This window comes from Periplaneta americana, chromosome 1 (assembly GCF_040183065.1).
Source record: "Periplaneta americana isolate PAMFEO1 chromosome 1, P.americana_PAMFEO1_priV1, whole genome shotgun sequence".
Classification (NCBI taxonomy): domain Eukaryota; kingdom Metazoa; phylum Arthropoda; class Insecta; order Blattodea; family Blattidae; genus Periplaneta; species Periplaneta americana.
Window position 1 is genome coordinate 118,379,871 of NC_091117.1, and position 23,245 is coordinate 118,403,115.

A 23,245-nucleotide genomic window follows, 5' to 3' on the forward strand; every position below is an offset into this window, starting at 1 on the left:
TGGTTTAACGAATGGATAGGTGAGGAAATAATATGGAATTTAATGATAGAATTATTGGAGATGTTTAATGATTTAATAATAAGAGATTTAATGAGTGAATAAGTTAGTGAATTGCAAATAGGCGATTAAACGGGTGAATAAGCGACTTAATGAATAGCTGGACAATTTAATAAATTACTCAGTGGTTTAATGGGTGAGTTATTGAAAGTACCAGTCAAAGAAAGATTACATAAATAAATGAAAAAACCGAGTTTATTACTGAGTTGGTGGTTTCTTATTGAATAAAAATTTAACGCATTTTACATTAGTGAATGTGAAACTAGATGGCTGTATAATATGTAAAGTATTAAATTAATAATGTAATTAATTATTCGATAAGAGAATGAGTGAATTGGTGAATGAATTAATTCTTGAATTAACGAATTTATGAAGGAGCGAATGTATGAATGAGCACATTAGTAAATTAATTTCTGAGTAAATGTTCGAATGCATGTATTAATATGTAAATGGATGAATGATGCAAGAATGAGTTAATGAATAAATGATTGGGTGAGTGCGTGAGTGTGGGGATGACCGAGTGCTCATGAGAGAGTTTAAGCGAATGAATGACTACGCAACTGCATTACCTATTAAGCACAAGTGGGAGGATATGTGGGTTAATGTGTGTCATCAGTGTAATTCGTTTTACTTCTACTAATTTCTGGTTTATACTCATTAGCATCACTATTCCTACTCGTGTGAAGAAGTCAACTATAAAATTAGTCCCAGAATAGATGATCACCTTACCTGTATGGTACTGAAGGGCCTACCGTCCGTTCTTGTTACAAAATTACCAAAGAATGGCTGTCAGATAGTATATCGAGAATATTCTCGCAATAGGTGTAATATTCTTTGTAAAAAGTAATGGATTACTGAAGGAAAGTGTTCCTTTCTTCTTCTTCTTCTTCTTCTTCTTCTTCTTCTTCTTCCTCTTCTTCTTCTTCATCTACTACTATTTTAAACGAATGACGAACATGTGAGTAAATAATCTACGTCACTAATAATTTAGAGCGAAAAATGATGTAGTAAGAAAGAGTCTTGAACACGGAACCTTTCGCTGTCAATAAGTAGTCAAATTTAAACCATTGTTCTATTGTTTTTTATGGAATTCATGATTTAATATACATAAATATATATATATATATACATAATTTTATTGGGTTATTTTACGACGCTGTATCAACATCTAAGTTATTTAGCGTCTGAATGAAACGAAGGTGATGATGCCGGTGAAATGAGTTCGGGGTCCAGCACTGAAAGTTACCCAACATTTGCTCGTATTGGGTTGAGGGAAAAGCTCGGAAAAACCTCAACCAGGTAACTTGCCCCGACAGGGATTCGAACCCGGGCCACCTGGTTTCGCGGCCAGACGCGCTGACCGTTTCTCCACAGATGTGGACTATATATATATTACCACCAATCAATATCAAACCACTGAGATTCGTGATGACAAATCCATATCTTCTTCTTCTATTAAGTGAATTTAATGCATTTTATGTAGGCCTAACTAGAATTTCTCACTGTTGTAGGCCTATTCATGACCTTCACACGCGACAAACAATGGTAATGAATTTTTGGTACTGTAACAATGCCTTTAGTTTTATGCTTAGTTTTCAATACGCTGAAATATAGTTTTATAATTTATTTAGAAGAAAAAACATTTCAATACAATACGTAATAATGCGGCATCTATTTTTAATGACGCTATGTGTACTACAATTGTGATCAGAGGGCATGACTTATTCATATCCTGATATATAATGCATATATGTAATGCCAGCAGCGCTTCCATTGAATGGAGTTAATGTAACATGACCTCCGTAAATTGGCATTGTGTGCAGTTTAACTCATGTTCAGATCGACTCCCATTAGCTGATAATGTTCGGAGTTGAATGAGAGATCACCTGTTATGCAATACGCTTCCATGTTTATTGATACATTGATTTGTTCTATTTTACAACATATTCCACCTCTATGTATGCAAATTTACACTACGACAGAGACAAGCCATGAAGACATGTCGAATTAATATATTCTAAGCATTATCATTGTCTAGGAATCACTGTATCAATAGCCAGTAGACTTAAAATGCTCATCTGATATTTATATGAGAAAAACGTCTTAATTACTTTTTCCACCGGGTGAGGAAGTAAATTCATTGGCTCCACGCATTTTAAAAGCTGTATTTCAAAATTCCTTTTCTCATGACCAAATTTAATAAGTAAAAGTTCCAACATATCCCGTAAGCATAACGAAATAGACAAAAGTTACATAAAATATAGTTTCATTGTTGAATAACGCCTAAAAATGCAAAATTATATATAGCCTATATAGAGCCCAATATTAAGATACATTTTATGAAATATTCCTATGATTAGGAATAAAACTGAGTAATAGCAAACATTTAAATGTAGTTTTCATGAAGTATGTTATTTCAGTATCTGTAAATAAGTTTCTTTGTTCTTGAATAAAACTGAATAATTAGAAATAAATTCTATACTTAGAACGCGTGTAACAATTTTCTATTTAAAATCATATTACTTGCTTTTGAATGAAGAACAACAGAAGTCAAATTGCCTCCACTCGATGTAGTAGAGTCTGTATGCAGAGTGATTTGCTGAGAAGGTCAGAGCTTTAGTATATAATTCTTCATACCATTCTGAATAAAAATGTACATATGACCATGAGTCCGATTGTTAAATGTTAAATTGCTTTGGACATTTATTTGGTCAACAGAAAAGTAGATAGATAGATGTGGACTTATTCAACAGTTATACATACAAATGTATTATACTAACAGAATTTGCTCTTAAATCCAGTGCACGGATATTTTGCTTTTCCAAAACAGGCCTACTTTGTAGGTTACAGCCCCTTCACCTACGATTAAAATCCAACCACTCTCCATAAAACACACAGATTAATATATAAGTGGTACATACAAAACAAATTAGCCTATATCATATACACTAACCTAACTTATTAACAGACATACAAGTGAATAATTCAATAGTTATCATTATCCGTGTAATATCTTCGTCAGTTCGTGTCATAAACTTCAACAGTTGATGTTCTAAGCTGTGTCACCTTGAAGAGGAACAATCCAGCCTTTTGTCATAGTCTCTATTCCACATGAAGTGAACCCCTATTTCGACATAACATAGAGGGTGGTAAGGAAAATATCACTATGAACCCTGCGCTGCTATATGACTTCCTGTGTCTTGACCTTGTTAAAACATTACACATAATTCATAAGTGTGGGACAGCGCATTATTTAAATTAAGATATTAGGAACTATGCTCGCATGCTGGATATCAAGGTTAAGAACAAAAAATGAATCTCACTATTGGTGACACCACAGTTATACGATTGACATGCGAGTACAAAAATACATTGATACAGAGAGCGGTACATTTGCAAAACTGTTCTAAGCGTAGTCTTCGACTACAATAACAGTAGGCACATATGTAGTTGTAAGCATGAAGTGTTAATTTTCTAGCTACCAGTCTGTAAAGGTAATTTGGAGTTGTGAAAGCGGTACCTTAAGTACTTCAGCGCAGTGGCTGATGATTATTTCCCTTGCATGAATTGTAACCCTGATCTGATCACAGTGTTGACACACTTTCCACCAATGTTCCATTATGACGAAATCGCTTACATGTTAATGAACAGTAATCATTACGACAGGCTTTCCAATTGAGAGGCCAGAGCCAACTAATGTGCTAGACTGTTGTCACGTTTCTGGAATTGATCTTTAATCTTTTATTCGACACATTTTAGTTCGCTCAAATTGTTATTTTTGTTGTCTTTGAAAATGCTTCCTTTTTTTCTGGACTTTGAGTATTCTTAAACGGCTTAATACTTACCTTTATTTCCTTAATTTTTTGTTTCTAGACACTGTGATTCATTATTACATTCTGTAATACGTCATCCCAGAGTTCTATAGAAATTATCAACACAATGATTGATGGAAAGATATTAGTGAATTGGTAGACAAGGTAGAGAGAAAGTATACACGAGGATTTCGATGTTGATTGTGTTAAGTTCCACAGATCACTACTACCAAGGGCACCAATAAGCCCTCCTCTTGCCGTCAGTTACCAGAGGACTGGCTTACGGAGACCGCAAATCTGGGCGATGACTTAGTTGTATTTGTGACGAGCAAAGCTATGGTTATGAGGGTTTTTCTCGGGTTCTCTTTTTTTCCTCTCGTCAATCCACCAACACTCCACAATTGAAGGGTTCAGGACCATAGTGGGCTAAGCGCCATTTACTAAAACCGTAGAGAACTAGGGTTAAAATGAAGTTATTACCATAATTTAATGGGTCATATACCAAGTGAAATAAAGTATACACATTAAAACTAAATGATATGTCAATCTTCTTAAACTACGGTATTCACTTGACTTTAAACCTTGCTTTCTCGGTTTTTAATAAATGGCGCTTGGCCTACTATGGCTCTAAACCCTTCAATTCTCCTTTAAATATTATTTCAATCTCGAAAAATATGACATCTCTTGTGTTTTTGTGACGCTGATTCGACTTTCCGCTATGATAGTTGACCCTTGCGATTCATTCAAAGACTGGTAGATACCGGCGGCGGGTTCTTGACCACAGTACTTATAGATCTGTAGAAGACGCACAGGAGCCCTCCAGGATCTCATCTCTGAAGGATAAGTAGTTTTGTACAGATCTGTGAGGTGCAACGGACCACAATCAGAGGTGTGGTATATGAATTTAGAGCCTGGAGGGATGGCGGGGTCGACTTGGTGGAGGAGGGCAGTCGGCACGTAACCATAGGCAGAGGGAGAACCGTTTTCTTGGGGGAGGGGGCAAAGCAAAACCATAGAATCCTGATATAACGAGATTATGGGGGGCATCATTTATCTCCTCCCCTGTACCTTGGTACAGTATATCTGAATATGATCATTTAATAAAGGTAGACTATTGTAAAATAAAGTAAAACTGCAATAAAATATACAGACAATTTTACTTTCTTCTCCCTCTTCTACGGAGGAGGAACCCGAAGACTTGCACTGCAGCCTAAGGCTTGTGTGCTTACCACTCCTATTCTGTGAATGATTGGGTAGCCGAACGGCCGCGCTCTTGTACTGTACAAGTACAGCACGCCGCACAGTGAGCTTTACCAGGGCTATTGTATGGATGATATGTGAATTAATGATGGCGAAATGAGTCCGAGGTCCAAATTGAAAAATTACCAATCAATTCTGCTTCAATTGGTTGAGCAAAAAACTCGGAAAACCCCCAACCAAGTAACTTGTCCCAACCAGGATTTAAACCTGAGCCCGCTCATTTCATGGCCAGACGTGCCATCACTCCACAGCGGTGGACCAATTTTACATTTACTTTTTCTCTTAAAAAAAAACAAGATGTCATATCAAATGTAAATTCTAATTATTTTACTTAATCTCTCGTCTTTAAGTTTGCACATTATACCGAGATCACTTTTTTTTCTGCATTGTTGTGGAGTATGTTCTTCATATTTCTCCAAGTGGCTGCTTGAACACCTGCAGAGTTCTAACATACAGTATCAGTACAGACTGTTACTAAAAAAAATAAATACAGTGTTTCCATTCCTTCAATGAGATATAGATATTCTTAAACATTCAGAAATTTAAAATAAATATTGTAGTCCACACACAAAGTCTGAAGACATTAATTCGTCAATTTAAGCATAGAAACTTAATCATAAACAAAAGCAAGAAAAATCTTTTGAATTCAATATTTTATAACGTTAATAGAAAAAAAAAAGAGTTCGGTCAAGTTTGGGGGGGGCAGTGTCCCCCCATGTCCCCCCATAACTCTGACTATGCACGTAACTCATTCCATCACAGGTGCACAAAAAGCCTATTTCAACTGAAGTGTTTAGGAATGCTCCAAGTACCACTCAATAAGCACCCCTATACGTTTGAGTTCTTCCCTGTTGTTGTCGGACACTTGAACAGCCCTACCAAATCGTGAGCACTCAGTGTGTCATGAGAAGATCTCGGAACTTCGTTTTGATCTCATTATTCAGGGTGCGAGCAGCCAGGATATGGGAGTACAAAACGGGCGACCTGCACGGCCTTGGAGTGCATCATGTTCATGTTAACAATACTAACTGCATGCAACAGGGCCATATCGGCAGTATGGAAGACGTTTGAGTAACAAGATAATGCTCTACTACAAATGTGAGCGAGATTCATTCCCTGTATAAACACAGTAAGTTTCCTAACACTGTGTGTATGTATGTATGTATGTATTTTTTTTTTATTGGACAGCATGTTCCATTACAAGGTTAGTAATACTACATGCCTTGTTGATCATTCGATACAATTCTAAATTACTATTAGATAATCACTATTAGATAAATGTCACATATGGCTTCAATGTTCTTTGAGTGTGGTTCATAATTATCTAGTTCCTTCCCATTTATGTTTATACTTGATACACTGCTATATCGCTAGTATTACTAAGAGATGAGTGTTATATAGTTACACAATTTTCACTATGGCTACTGATTGCACTTGTTATATTGTTATTACACTACTATACGAGTATACACTATTTACAACTCTGTTTCTTTCTTTGCTCTCTTCTTCTTCCTTTTGGGGTTATAGCTTTTCTAAATTTACAGATTGAACAAATTCTATGTATTGTTTCTTATATTTAAGCATTAGTTCACTCAATGTGTTAGTCCAGTGACCACCTAGTTTTAGGATGTTGTTTCTGAACACACTTCTTTCTTTATCAAGAATAGCACACTGGAAGATTAGATGCTCAGCTGTCTGATCGCCCTTCCCACAAGGGCATTCGGGGCTGTCCAAATATGTGGAAACGGTGGAAGTAGGCCCTTAGTTTTCCGTGGCCGGTTAGGAATGTCGTAAGATTATTATTCAAGGGGATACTGACCCGGAGTCGGTCCTTTACACTGGGAAAATATGATTTGGTGACTGGTCCTTTAGTTGTTGTCTGCCAGTCCTTTTCCCATTGAGACATGCTTTCCTCTTGTAGTACTCTTAGCCACTCACTTTCAGGAATCCTCTCGTAGCACACTTCTAGGTCTTTATTCCTTGCTGCTCTCTTGGCTAATTTGTCTGCTAGTTCGTTGCCTGCAATACCGACATGCGCCTTGACCCATGTGTAGTGGACAGTCCATCTCTGCTCCTTCATTTTTCTGGCCTGTTTTCTGATTGTTTCAATGATATTTTTGTGGTTGTTGGGATTCCGTAGCGAATCTAATGTTATGAGGCTATCTGTATGGATTATAGCTGACTTCTGCTTATCCTGTAGGTTGTCGATTGTGGATATTTTTTCAAGTGCTTTCAAAATAGCTATCTGCTCAGCTTGGTTGTTCGAACATTGGCCATGTAATTTGAATTGCATTTGATGTGCGAGCTCTTGGTCTATAAAGATAGCAATTCCCGACCCCACTTCAGAATTACTTTTGCTTCCGTCTGTAAAGACTTCTACTGTGTAGTTCATATCTTCTTGCTTGTCGTTGAATTCAACTATATCTGCAGGATGCGGCCATTTGGTGTAATGCAGTGCTGTATCTATCTCATATCCTTGAAATCGATGTCCAGTTTTAAATGTATAACAGCTAGCGATCTTGTGAATCTCTATTAAGATAGGTGTAGCCTTAGTTAAGATACACAGTGCTTCGTAAGATACAGTTCGGTAGGCTCTCGCCATTTTTATGTTTATTAATCTCTGTACTCTCTTTATTTTTGCTGAGTTGTGATGTATGTATGTATGTATGTATGTATGTATGTATGTATGTATGTATGTATGTATGTATGTATGTATGTATGACAAGTTTATTTCCTTTTTTAGTTTTTACTTAGTAAACCTTTCAAGATATTTACAAAATATTTTATTTTATTATTACCCTTTGTTTCGCATCATTTCAGTAAATGTTATACCCTGTGTTATATTTTATAGGTGTAAATGATTTAAATATGCAAAGAGCAATATTGTATCATTGTCAGTCTATATTTATGTAACAACTTGTATATTTGTACATAAACATAATAATGTAACTAGCTGTGCATTTACGAATCTCCCATAGGTCTTTCTTTTTCGGAAAGGGGAATATTGCCTTGAGGACGAGTTTGTTTTCCTTTCCACTTTACCTTCCTATTTCTATGAGTAGCTATGTTTTGATGCGTTGATGACGTCGCACCTGGCTGGTCGTACTCAGTTTAGGGCAATAGTTGTCGGTACGAAGTTCCTAGCTCTGGTCATGAGTTTAACTGCTATGGTTGGATGTTAGTCTAGCATTCCATACTTCAAGTGTTACATCTTCAAACTAAAATGGGAATTGGATGAAAGATAGCATTACATTGCTCTGGTGTTTCGCTTTTTTAAGTTTTCACTCATTCTGAAAAATAGGTCAATATAATTATATTGCGGAAACTATTTTGAGAAATATCCTGTACCCTATCAACATAACGAAGAGTCAAAGAAACGTCTCAACGTCCCTGGAGTCCTACATAACATCATTACAAACTCGCAGCAATATTGGAAGCAAAATAACTGCAAACTGTTTATATAGTTTGTTTGAAACGAACCAGACACTCTGGACGATCTTTGAAGTCTCTTCCGCACAACCAGCGTACGACTGAATCACTGTGGAAATGACGTCACAGCTCGTGCCACCGAGTTTAATTAAATAAACCTCGGGTACCAAAAAAATCAGTAGGTGCGTTACGTGCCACGACTACGCTGCTTCATTAAAATGTTCGTTTTCATGTCGAGAACATACACTAACCACCGCAACGGAACAATGTAACGTTTGGTGCTGACGTCACTGGCGCCATATACTTGTGGCATTCTGTCCACGTTAAGGCTTGTTTACACTGTAACAAATGAAGAGTCCATTGCAAGAATGATGGATGTCATTTGGAATACATTTTGCAGGAGAAGCAATTGAAAGTTTGAAATGCATAGCGCTCAAAGCTTAACTGTGATTTTCCGATCATTACTGGAGAATGAGTATCTGTGTTAATGCCATATAACTCTCTATGTACATTCTATATGTCTTAAGCTATGTACTGACAGTCTTGGTTCATTTTCGACAAGAAAGTGACATCCATCATTCTTGCAGTGGACTCTTCAAATACTCTGAATTATTAAGAAATGTTTAATTATTTACGAAATATATTTTTTAAGTAGTTCATGATATTACCACTGCATCCGTGCTTTGTGATTTCAATTCTTTCCGTCAGCGGCGAATATTTCTAGGATATGAAATCCTTACTATGACTTTATCTAAACGGATGTCAAGCTAAGTGGCCAGTATTGGAGATTTATTAGAGGGAGAGCAATTTTGTCCCCCAATCAAGAATTCTAAGAAAATTAATTTACCTATTATTTGTAACCCAATTGAAAATCCCTTTCTGGAGATAGTAAGCACCTGGGATTAATATTAGTGGCCCATGTGCTCGCGGATTGATTGGGTCTTCTTCCGTAATCCATATCATGCGTTCCATTTAGGTAATTTTCATTAACAGTGAATAGATCTTTAGAAAATATATAGATGTGCATAACATTAGTATCATGTATGAAATTTAACTATACATAATAAATATAAATTCGCGAAAATGCTCTCCGTAGCCTTGGATTGATCGTTATAAAATAATATAATGGCACATAACTCACATCCTGCGGGTTCTAGATTTTTAAATGGCATGCGCCGATAAATCAAGCAATACATTTTCGCACATACTGGGTAAGAATGTATCGTTATCTCTTACGTAACGAATATTGAAACTGTTAGGGAATCTACGTAAAGCTAATTAATACACAGCAAAGTTCATATAGCTATTAACTTTGGATATGTACAACGGCCAATCTGGAACTGTAGTACAATAATAGCCTATGGGATACTCTTTCTTGGTCGACGTCTTCCAGTTGTTGATATATTTCGAAGACTAGGGCAATCTGTCAACGATACAGGAAAGGTTAAATCAATATGTGTGGGAATACAGGACGTGCAGAATAGTATGTCTGGATCCCATTATATCAGTTGGACGTCACTTCTACACTCAAAAATATGTAAATCTGTATGCTGTTCACAAAAGAGGGCATCAAGTCCCACTTAAATTTAATTTAACTTGTGGAAAAAATATTGTAATCGGGCCATATCTTATACCAGAAAGGCTCAATGCTCACAATTTTCTAACGTTTCTGGAGAATTTATAACAGGTGTGGTGGAAAAGGTGCCTTTAGACACGGGGGAACTTATCTACATCTAACTCGAAGGTGTTATAGCACACAACAGATATGATATCTTCGCCAGAAAATGGAATTGAATGAAAAGAAACAATTCCATGACCATGTATTTCGTCGAATGTGAACAACACTGAACTTGTATGGTTCAATTGCAAGTTTAATATATTTTTATAGTCTTGCTTCTCTTTAAAATTAATTTATTGATACTAATTTTTCTGTCCATTTGAGATTACTTCCGAGTTCTAACACTATTATTATTTACTTTTGTACTTTCTTTATTTTGCTAAGTATATTCGAGTAGATGCAATATAGTAATGCTATAGAGACTGATAATGCGGTATTGCCTGTCTGTCTGTCGAAGTCTGTGAACAGTGATTTTTCCCAAAACTGTTGCAGAGATTTTGTTCGTATTCAGTATCTGCGAGTAAAAATATCCGGGAATGATGTAATATAATACATTTGAGCAAAACTTCAATTGTTTCTTACTTTAAATTACATATCCACATCTTATTTGAATGCAAACAGATGATTGTTTCCTTCATTTAAAGGGTAGGATAAATTAACAAAGAATAGAGAAGAGTTGGTACGAAGGAGAATTATATCCCTGAGGAGAAATTAATATTACTTAATTAGGGTAAATTAGGGTCTGTTGGAAGACCCTACTTTACCCTATTACCTTTACAATCTTCAGGATAGATGGATCACTGTAAGAGAACACACGATGTCAGGTGCTCAACGACAGGTATGAAGACAATAAAACCTGGTTACTCCGTCTTGAGAGATCACTAGTTATTCACGTTTATGTCCACAAAAATATTTTTTACAACTACAACTACCTAGGCAACGCAAATTGTAACTTTATTACCACTAGCAATTTAACTTCATGGAAGACATGTGCCAACACCTAATGTTAATTTACTTTATATATTCATTGAATCTGCCTGAAATAATTTATTATTCATATTGATATGAATCTAAAACCTAAAGTCAAACCAGTCAAACCCATGACACACCAAATCTGGTAAGAGGGCGGCGAGAAGTTAAGGCTCCCAACTTTACAGACAATCGGCATTTAATGGCAGTAGGGATGTCAGTCCTACGTACCTGCCGCCTTTACCCCCAAGGAAATGCCCCTGGTACTCATTTCTGTTACAGGCTGAGTAAAGCTCAGAGCAATAGTGCGGCTGGGAGGATTAGATCAATGGAAAAATCCATGACCCCATCAGGAATCGAACCCACGGCCTTCCGGCTTACAGCGTTACGCCTTAACCACAATGCTACCGCGTGCCCCTGAAAATAAAGAATATCGTGTTGCTTATTCGTTTCGCACAATAGACCAACATTTTACTGTAATTTTATTTTAAATACCTATTATGCATTTTATTGTTAATCGTCTTTGATAAGTATAGTATTTGATATTTCTTTGATTTCTCACTTGATTTACTTCAATCTACTTAGATTTTTTAAACATCATTGTCCTTGCAAATTATAAGTTTTTTGTCTGTTGCAGGAACAGTGAAGAATTTTTTCCATCTTTTCTTTCGACGAACTAATTATCTTCTTCCAGCTGGGCTGTAATGAAACATGGCCTTAGGAATTCTATATTGAATACAACCTCCATAGGTGATTGTTTCCGAATGTACTGCATTAGATCTCATTTTAATTCTAGCAATACAAGTTAATTCTCTTTATGTTCCAGCTTCGCAAATGCTGTTTTCTGTTTCAGGAAGCGGTTAATCTACTTTCTTCTTTTGTCCTTAGGGTCCATGCGTCGCTAACAAACTGATCTAGCTAACAAGCAAACATTCTCATGGAGGCATATAAAAAAGTTATTTTTTTTCTTTCACCATGTTAATATGTTGAAACAAGTGCTTATACAAATTTTGACCACGTGAGATCAATTACGAGGGTTCCCCAGAAAGTAAGTGTCCCTGGAGCCGTTAACAGAAAGAAAACGTAATTTCATGGAAAGATTTATTGGAACAGATACAGATATTGTACAAGTATTTTTTAATATATTCTCCACCAGAAATGAGATATTTTTCATACTCTGGGATCAAATTTTGTATCCCTGTGTCGTAGAAGTCTGCCGTCTGGGATCGGAATGAATGTATAACGGCTCTCTGCACCTCTCCCACGGTATGAAAAATGTCTCAATTCAGGAGGGGAATATGTTGAAAAATAGTTAAAAATTTCTGATCTGTTCCAATAAATTTTTCCATGTAATGATGTTTCCTTTCTGTAAACTGCTCCATGGAAACTTACTTTCTGAAGGGTCCTCATGATTGCGCTCGGGTTGCCAAAATTCCTATAAGCACTTGTTTTGACAAATTAAAATGATGAAAAAAAAAAGAATTAACTTTTATATCTGCCCCCATGAGAATGTTTGCTTATAAATTGCTAAGGTTTCACACACTCATACTCAAGTATGCATTTTCACTAAAGAAGGCTACAAAATTGTAATAATTATTTGTAGTTATTAATATGATCCATCAGCTACTCTCTTCCCGCAATTCAAGTTGGTAGTTAGTCGCTGGGCAATAGAGAGAAAGTCTAGTGATAGAACTGTAGACAGGCCTTCATAGTTACTGCAGGTTAATAGTTTGTTACATTATGCCTTATATACATTCAATACTTTACATTATGTTTATGCCAAGTTTTTTGTTGGAAGTGGTGTCTGCTCTACCTCAGCAATATTATTGACTATTTTGCGCCATTCTGTATTCTGGAATTTTGTCGAATCGTCTGTCTTAATAGCATTACAACGCGGTTATAGAATTACACTTGTTTGTGTTGAAGGAATTTCACTGAATAGGAATTACGTCTTAGAGGTGAAACACAAAATAGTTCACCTTCAGTAATACATAACATTTAACTTTATGTTTTTAATATAAAATATTTTCATTATAATAAGTTTAACCTATCAGTGAAACAATAAAAATGATTTTAAAGTTGATTTTTTCTTTCTTTCAGGAAGTGGAGATACATGTCTTTCCACATGCTTCCAATCATTGGCCATTCTGAGGTACCGTATGAAAGCTGTTCTAATCATAATGTGATTTTGTGTGGCTTCACATAGGCCTATGAAGTGTAATTTCATGACGATTTATATTTTTATATATAACTTACATTAATATAACTGTATAATGTTAAAAAATTGGCTATTATCGACATAATTGTTGATTTTTTCAAACACTGTCATTTTGCAAGATTTTAATTATTTTAAATCATTCATGGAGAAATTCGCAACTCCTACTGTGGCTGTAAACAGCACATTATAATTGTAAAAGAAGTTGCTGCATGAACAAGGCAAATTTTCTTTACATGCGAATGGCTTCTAAATGATCGCAGCAGAGAGTTTTCAGTCGTCTCAAAGTTGATATTGATGTGAGGTTGAGCGTAGCTATAGTGTAACTGGGGCTTTGCGCTGGTAATTTTGTGTACTGCCCTATTGGAGTCCTCCCCCCTGGTCCAGGATTACGGCTCGCAGCTGGTTAGCCACCACCGCACCCGTTAAACACGGGGATGCTTGAGCAAAATTACACCACTTGTGCATTTCAACGCCATACGCTTTCTGCACCTCAATAAAGATGTTTTATATTTCTATGTAATAAATGGAACAGAAAACAAGGTCTGCTACTTTTTACAGAGCAGCGGCTTCCTGTTTCCAGAGCAGAAAAAGATCGTGGCTAAGCTTTTATTGTTAAACTAGTTGGAGACCGGAGAGGAATTACGTAGAACAACTCTTTCTACTTTCTCATTACGTACGAGTATAGACTCTGAGTCTGCAAAAAATACATTTCTGAATTTGTATGGAATTGGTAGTTTCTAGCATGTTAATACCGGAAAAGCGTTTGTCATGCCATTATTCTGCTGCTATTCTCCGTTCCTCTGTGGCCATATGTGTTTGTCAACCTTGTTCCTCCGTTCGTATGTGTTCCTTCTTATCTCTCATTCTTTGTTCACCTGTCTGTCGTTTCGCCTGTCTCTCTGTTTGTTTCTGTTAGTGTCTTTCTATTTATGTCTCTTCTGTTATGGAAATTTAATCTGTAGCCTATGTATAGTCGTCTATCTTCATGTTTATGTGCCTATTCGTTGGTCCGTGTCTTCTATCTCTTTGTGTGTATATTCATCTCTCTATATGTTTACTTACCTGTCTGTTCGTCTGCCTCTCTGTTCTGTCTCTTTGCTTGTATGTACATTCGTCTGTTTGTATATCTAATCCAGTATCTCTTCGTCTGTCTCTTCACTTATAAGTGTATTCGTCTGTCTGTAGGCCGATATCTAATCCAGTATCTCTTCGTCTGTCTCTGTTCTGTCTCTTCACTTGTATATATATTCGTATGTCTTTATAGCTAATCCAGTATCTCTTCGTCTGCCTCTGTTCTATCTCTTCACTTGTATGTATATTCGTCTGTCTTTATATCTAATCCAGTATCTCTTCGTCTGTCTCTGTTCTGTCTCTTCACTTGTATATTCTTCTGTATCTAATTCAGTATCTCTTCGTCTGTCTGTATATCTAATCCAATATCTCTTCGTCTGTCTCTGTTGTGTCTCTTCGCTTGTATGTATATTTGTCTGTACGTATATCTAATTCAGAATCTCTTCGTCCGTCTTTTATTTGTATGTATGTATGTATGTATGTATGTATGTATGTATGTATGTATGTTTGTGTATGTGTGTATGTATACAGTGAGGGAAATGGGGAAAAAACCAGAGGCGGTATGTGCCCCAAGTTTTTCCCCTGGCATACCTCGATTTAAAAAAGACATATCCCCTCCCTTACAATAAATTGTTTTGTGCAATCAATAACGCGAATCAGTCATCATAGATTTAAAAAAGGCATATGACTCGGTTAAGAGTGAAGCTTAATATGATAATCTTATTGAATCTGTTATTCCCACAAAAACTACTTCAACTATATTATTTTAATGTACCGAAGTACGTATGATATTTCCTTGCAGATATTCTGCGTCATCATACGATGAAAGAGTAATGGAACGGAGAAAAATTCTCTCCGGCGCCGGATTTGAACCCGGGTTTTCAGCTCTACGTGCTGATGCTTTATCCACTAAGCCACACCGGATACCACCCCGGCGTCGGACAGAATCGTCTCAGATTAAGTTCCAACTCTTGGATTCCCTCTAGTGGCCAGAAATTTCGAGACTCATCGAGCTGGATGGACTCCTACCTACGGAACCGCCAACAGTGTGTTTCATTTGATAATCAGTTCTCCCAATGGCGATGCACAAAGGCGGGAGTGCCGAAGGTCTCCGTAATAGGATCACTACTCTTCTCTATCTACATTAATGACGTATCAAAGAACTTACAGTATTGCCGATATCACCTCTATGCCGACGACCTACAACTTTACATACATTCCAGACCCAATACGATCAATGAATCGATTGACAAGTTGAATTGTGACCTAGCCACTGTCTCCACTTGGGCGGCCAATTTCGGACTCGTACTTAATCCAAGTAAGACCCAAGCTATAATTATTGGACATAAGCGTTTAATTAACTCCCTTAATAACAGTAATCTTTCCGTTGTTACCCATAACAACACAATAATCCCTTATTCATCTGTCGTAAAAAATCTTGGCTTCTTTTTTGATAATAATCTAAGTTGGAATTTTCAAGTTAAAGAAACAGATAAAAAAAATCTGTTCCTCCATTCACTGTTTGAGTGGCTTGATAAACTTCTTGCCCCAGCAACTAAAACTTACCCTAGTACAAACCCTAGTAATGCCGCACTTCGATTATTGTGACGTTTTGTAAAGTGATCTAAGTTCTGAACTGTCAGTCAAGTTACAGCGAGCTCAGAATATGTGCGTCAGATACGTGTGCAACATCCGACGATATGATCACATATCACCGTCATTCGCAAGTCTTTCGTGGCTCCGACTTAAAGAAGGTAGAACTTTACACTCTTTGTCTTTACTCTTTCGAATTCTGCACACCTCAACACCAAATTACCTTACGTCTCGTTTCTCTTATCTATACTCTAACCACGACGTAAATACCAAATCACTTATCTGTGGCACGCTGAGTATACCTCTTCATAGAACATCTTGTTATTCATCATCTTTTACAGTATCCACCTCGCGTCAATGGAATTCCTTGTCACAAAGTATTAGGGGCTGCAAGACAATAAAAACCTTTAAAAACAGCTTAAAAGATAACCTTATTAGCATTTCACTCCAATCATACTGATTTAAACTACCACTGACTACATTGTTACTTCTTTCTTTAGACATCATCCTGATAGTGCTGTATTTTCAAAATTGTCTCATAATAATCTCTTTCTATTATCTAACATATATTAACATTCTACGTATTTTAGCTTACTTCTGCTACACAGTTTGTATTTCAGTGCTTAAATAAGAGTTCAGAGTATTTTGTTGTTTAATTCGTAAATAACTCTTGTATACATGTAACTCTCATCTAAATGAAATTGTTGAATTCTTACGGCCTTAACTCTGCCAGCGAAAATAAATTATTTTATCATTATTAGTATTATTATTATTATTATTATTATTATTATTATTATTATTATTATATCTCGACTGCGAACATTCGGGTAAGAAGATATGACGTCATAATACGGTGCGACTCCATTACTTCGGCAGCGATAGCCAGTGTTGCCATTCGAGTTTAAATTGCCGCATATTGGGTTATTGCCATTTACATATCTAACTTACATTATGGGAGGGGGCAGAATTATCCAAGGCAGAAAAAGGGGGCGCGAAATACGAATGTATGAGAACCGCTCTCTAACTGGGACTGAAACAGCAGCAAATTTCTCTTGAAATTGTCTATACACCCCTATACATAATTCGTATGCGTCATACATAATAACTTTAATTCTTTGTTCAAGCATGAGTTTCTCGATTGACATTTCAGTGGTATAGTAATCTAATGTATTCCCTCACACACACTCACTTATAACGAACTTGTCACTCGAACGTCTGCATGCTCCAGAAAGAAGCAAGAAGCAAGAAACTAACGTATTTAGGGGCTGCGTGGTCTAGAAATGAGTAATCCTCTCTCCACCCGTTGTGATTCCGCGCGTTTGTCTGCCCAGGCCAGAGTTGGACGAACACCGTGACCCATACATCGAGCGCGCGGAACAGGCATGCAAACCATCGCCCGAGCTGGGCGCACTATATTTCAGACAATAAGAACAACAAGGGAAGAAAATTTATGAAAAAGGTTATATATTTTTTATTTATAAATGCAGTAATGTTAGAAATAAAACGTTATTTATTACAAGTATTTGTTAATTATTATTCTTTAAATAGGACTATTACAGTAAATATTAGTGGCAGACCGGTAGTTTGGTTGATAAAGTAACGGACTGCGGTTTCTTTCGAGACCGATGCTGACGAGAATTTTCTTCTTACCAAACTTACAGAACGGCCACGATGTCCACTCAGTCTCCAATCAAGTTGAATATTGGTTATTTCCCAGTGTAGGAGCTGGTGCCGACCACACCACCTCATTCTAGATCCGAGGTCATGAATATGGAACTCTAACTCCGTGCCATTCAAGGCATGTAATTAAAAGATAGTACAGCGAAGCATTTTGTACTTACGTCATTCATTATGCAGAATCGATATTGCTGCAAATTTCTGTGAACATTAGGGCGTGGTAAAGGATACAGTTTTGATGAAATTGAAGGTGAAAAACTATAATATAAATAGAGTTGGAGATCATTAGATCCCTACGGAGTGAAGGAATGAGATAATGATATGATGATCTGAAAAACTGTGCAATTTTGTTATAATTAAGGATAAAGGAAAGAAATTTACTTACACCAGAAAAATAGCATTATATTTAGCTTAGCCGCACTTCAATAAATCTAAGCTAACAAGTTATTGAAATATAAACATAATATTTTTGTGTCTGTGCTGCAGTTTAGTACCGGGAATAAAACTTATTATCAGCTGAAGTGTGTAGTGGCCCCACCCACCGCAAGTTCACGCGATCTCTATAATTCGCGTGCATAAAGTTACTTGCACAGAGATTAAAGAGTGTACGACGTAATGCACTCGAAATAGATGAGGGGGTGTCAGTACATCGTAAAATGTTGTTTCAAACTGGAAACTTTCAACTTGTTATTCTAAGTAAGTTATTTTCGTTTCTGTCCGCATTCGATATTTCCGACATAACTTATGTATATTATTTTAACATAGGTCTGCCTAACATGGGACGCAGTAACGATACTTTCATTAACAAATGTGCAGACTTCATCAGTTGCTAGTCACTGATTTTGTGCTTTCAAAGTAAAAAGTTAAGTTATCAATTAAAATTCGTACTTAGGGAATGTACTATTGAAGTGACTTTAATTTAATTTCGATACACAAGCCAGAAATATTCCCAAAGTCAAACCTGCTGACTACACTACGTTTCGTTGCGTTTCCAGGTTTGAAGCAGGTAATCCCAATCGTCCCTAGGCCAGCCCTCACCGTGCGTCGCCGAGGAATGCTATAGAAATGAAGACGGAATGGAATGGTAGTGACGTAATGCCGTAGATACGTAATATGGGGAAACGGAAGAGCCCCGAGTAAAACCCCAACAGCGACCTTTCCAACTTTATTATTAACTAGCCGTACCCGTGCGCTCCGCTGCACCCGTTAGAAATAAATATAAAGTAATTACATAATTAAAATAGGACGTTTGATCCAGGGAACATTCGTGTTTGATAGAAGGATAAATCGTTTAATATGTTACTTAATTTAAATTGCATCCAAATAATTAAAATGCGATCATTTTGGTCCAGAGACACTCATTTGGTGCAATGACAACTCTTTTAACCTGTTTCTTAATTTTTATTACATGCAACCATAGTTTAATGAAGATTGACATCATTTAGATTTAATGTGTATATTTTATTTTACTTGTTATAGGTTTCCATTGAATTATGGTAATAACTTAATTTTAACCCTTGTTTTCTACGTATTCATTAAATGGCGCTTGGCCCACTATGGTTGTGAACCCTTCAAATAACTTAAATTATATTACATAATATTACATATTACAGTATATGATATTATGTTATATAATATAATATAATATAATATTATATTATATTATATTATATTATATTATATTATATTATATTATATTATATTATATTATATTATATTATATTATATTATATTATATTATATTATATTCATTATATTCATTATTTTAAAATAGGATGTAAGAGGGTCTTAGACTAGAAATGTTTAGCTTAAATGTAGTTCTGTTTAAAAGTATGCATAAGGGTGTAATTATTTGACTTATTTGAACTGTTGTATCAGTGAAGCGAGGTGAGTTAGTGAAGTTATGGTTTTACAGTGCAGTGAATAGTTCCGATCAGTGATATTTTATAGTGTCAATGAAATGTGTTCTATAGTGTCAGTGAAATGTGTGCTAAAGTATCAGTGAAATGCGTCATAGTGCCACTACAGTGAGTGAGATGAAAGTAAAGTGAAAGACTATTGAAACTTATGTAGGGCTTATACATAATTATATAGGTTGTAATGTAAAATTAGGTATATTATTTATGTATTATTATTTTTGTGTTGAATTATATTGTGTATTTGTATTGTATTGTGTATTGTATAATTGTATTGTGTATTGTTTATATTGTGTATACCACTGCCACCGGGTGCTTGCCCACTTGTAGTGTAAATAAATACATACATACATATTATATTATATTATATTATATTACATTATATTATATTATATTATATTATATTATATTATATTATATTATATTATACTATACTATATTATATTATATTATATTATATTATATTATATTATATTATATTATATTATATTATATTATATTATATTATATTACATTATATTATATTATATTATATCAAAAGTTGCTGTAATAACATCATAGCATTATGTCCATCTAGAGAAACTACACTTTCCAATGGTGAAATAATAATTAATTATATAAATCGGTTAATTTAGCTTCCGATATTACTTCATACAAATACGGAAACATTCTCTATAGGCTATCTTTCATAGCTTTCGATTGTTGCTGTCCAAGGCCCCTTATAGACGAAGTCATTTGTTTTTTAATTCATTACACCGCCATAGATGGCAGTTATTTTAATTTTAAAACTCATTTATCTCATTAAATATCAGTTCTATCTAACTTTTTCAAGGGATAAAACTTATCGCAAATTATTTTTAAAGAAACTTTTGTTATGTAACATTTTTCACAAAAAACAATAATAAGCGAGATATTTCGATTTATTTAATTCAGGCCCCCTTATAACCCCCCTTTTAAATAATGTATTTTGAATGCCATATAGCCTAAAATCTAAGTTACAACGAACTTAATTTATATTACAATTTTCATCGAAATCCGTTCAGCCATTATCGCGTGAAAAGGTAACAAACATACATACATACATACATACATACATACATACATACATACATACATACATACATACATACATACATACATACATACATACATACATACATACATACATACATACATACAAAAATTTCAACAAAGCGATTTATCGGTTTCAGGGTGGTTAATTATATATGTTAGGACCAATTATTTTTGGAAAATCGAAAATTACCAGAAAAATTTCGGCTACAGATTTATTATTAGTATAGATAAAAGTCACAGTTCTTCCGCTTCTCTTTTCCTGAGTAACTGACAATAGCCTGTGCCTGGATACATTCAAGGTACGATCTTCGAAAAACCAGGCAGTCAGCCAAAAATAACTTTTGGCGTGAAAAGAAAATTGTGTTTAAATATATCTTGTTAACATCTTGAAATAATGTTATCTCCAATAGGATTAATGTACAAGTATTTCATCTACAGTGTTACCTAATCTCAATTTTAAGGAATTGGTTTATATTACAAAACAATTATTATTTTACAGTTTAAGTTGTTATTACCGTATCATTACAGGACCATTGTCTGTAACCCTAACCTACATCACAAATTTCACTATTGTAATGACCTAGAAGTATTATCTGACACTAAGTTTGAGTCTAAATGAATACCTACCGGTACTTTGAGGTTATCCTTTCTGATTCGCAAGTAATAGTCCTTGCGCAGTCGATACGTCAATCTATGCCTTCGTCAATGGTCACTGCTGAAGAGTAACCTGTAAGATAAACATAACATACCAACATAAGCATTTATCTATAACTAGAGCTGTAAATGCCGCCCATATATTATACGTACATATTCTTGATACATTTGTAAAAATTGTAGTTCTTGTGACGAAATTTAGTTCCTTCCTTCATCTTTTGCGGTTGTTCTTGAAATTCCTGCATTTACGGTTTCGAAGTAAGTAACATTTGCGGTGTATTATTCCGAGTGAAAGAGTGCGGTCTTTGAAATCCAAAATTACATTGCATTTCTTATGTTTACTTAAAAATTATTATTGTTATCATTGTTGTAATAAAAAATATAAACAGTGCACAGTGGGGCAGAATATCAATCTACCTGGAAAAAAATTATATTTCTCAAAGTCACTGTAACTGGTGCTTCTACTCTGTACACACTAACCAGATGTCAACACTTCAGAAATCCGCAACCAGAAAGAGATTCGGAATGATTAACAACAGCAGATACACAGCGTAAGTTGAGTATTTATCAAACACTCGAGCGGTCCACATCGAGTTAAATTTTCGGTAATGAAGTGCATTTTTGTACTGAGATTTAAAAAAATCGACACTTACTCACACGGAATTATTGTGACCGAAATATAAAACACCAGTTGGGCTTTAAATCTCATATTGCGCTTTAACTGCAATCGCTCGCGTTTTTCCAAAGCATTTTCTTCAAGATGACGGTCAGCACAAAAGCTGCCTTCGATGACTCGTGGTTTTATTCAAATTAATGCTCGAGAACAAAGCTCTTCTGAATCATTATTTAAGTATGTTTTGACTAGATTATAAATAGGAGAGTGTTCATAGAGAGTTGTTAAGGAAATTAAGAAATCTATTAGCATTTTCATGAATCATTTCATGAAAATGTGGAAGTTGTGCGAGACAAGTTTCTGGTGAAATATTCGGAATGGTTGAAGACCGAGGTGAGGGTTCCTGAGTACAAACTCAATTGTATAGCTAAACAACTTTTATCTCGCTTACCGAAGGAACGGGGGTACTACATTTCGGTCACGATTATAAGTCCTTTTTCAGAAAATTCCTTTGTAAGCAAAGGAACAATAATTTGTTTGGTTTTGAATCCTGCCTCATGAAAGGATTTTTGGGCCTCCCGACACTCGAAACTGATGGTAATGGATCTCGTAATATTACACATCTGGGTTTCTATTAAGGAAACAAATGTAATAAATTAACATGTGTATTAACAGCGAAATGACCTTGGAATATGCTTACAAATATAAAGGTTACACCAGTTGCGCGACATTTTGACATAGGAATGCGATTTTTAAATGGTTCAAGGTAGTCTGTTTTCGTTATATGCGGGAGTTGCGTTCTTGGAAATAGCCGCTTACTGATGAATGTTTGAGATCAATTTTCAGATTTTCATTATAATTTTCTAGTAGCATAAGTTATAAAGATATTTACCGGACCGAAGCCTGGCAGTGTTTACATAGAACACAAAAGACGAAATTGCATAGCACGAGACCGACTAGGCCTATACTGTTGATAAGACAGTAAATCAAAATAGGCTTCATAGTATTCTTTTAGATATAACAATATTTCTTAAGAAAGCGAATTTTCAAAAGTGATAAATTGTTTATGATCAAGCAGACTCAAAAGCTTCAATTTGGAATTTTCAGCAAACTTTTGATTCTGATAACGTTCAGGATTCCATTGAACAATTGACTATATACAATTTTCTTATCCTTGCTAGGGATTGAATCCGGCCGTGATTTTTCAGATTGAGGATAATTTTCATTAGCAAAATCATCCATGCGTTTCCAAAGTTCCTGGAAGTAATTTCTCAGTCCTTGCTT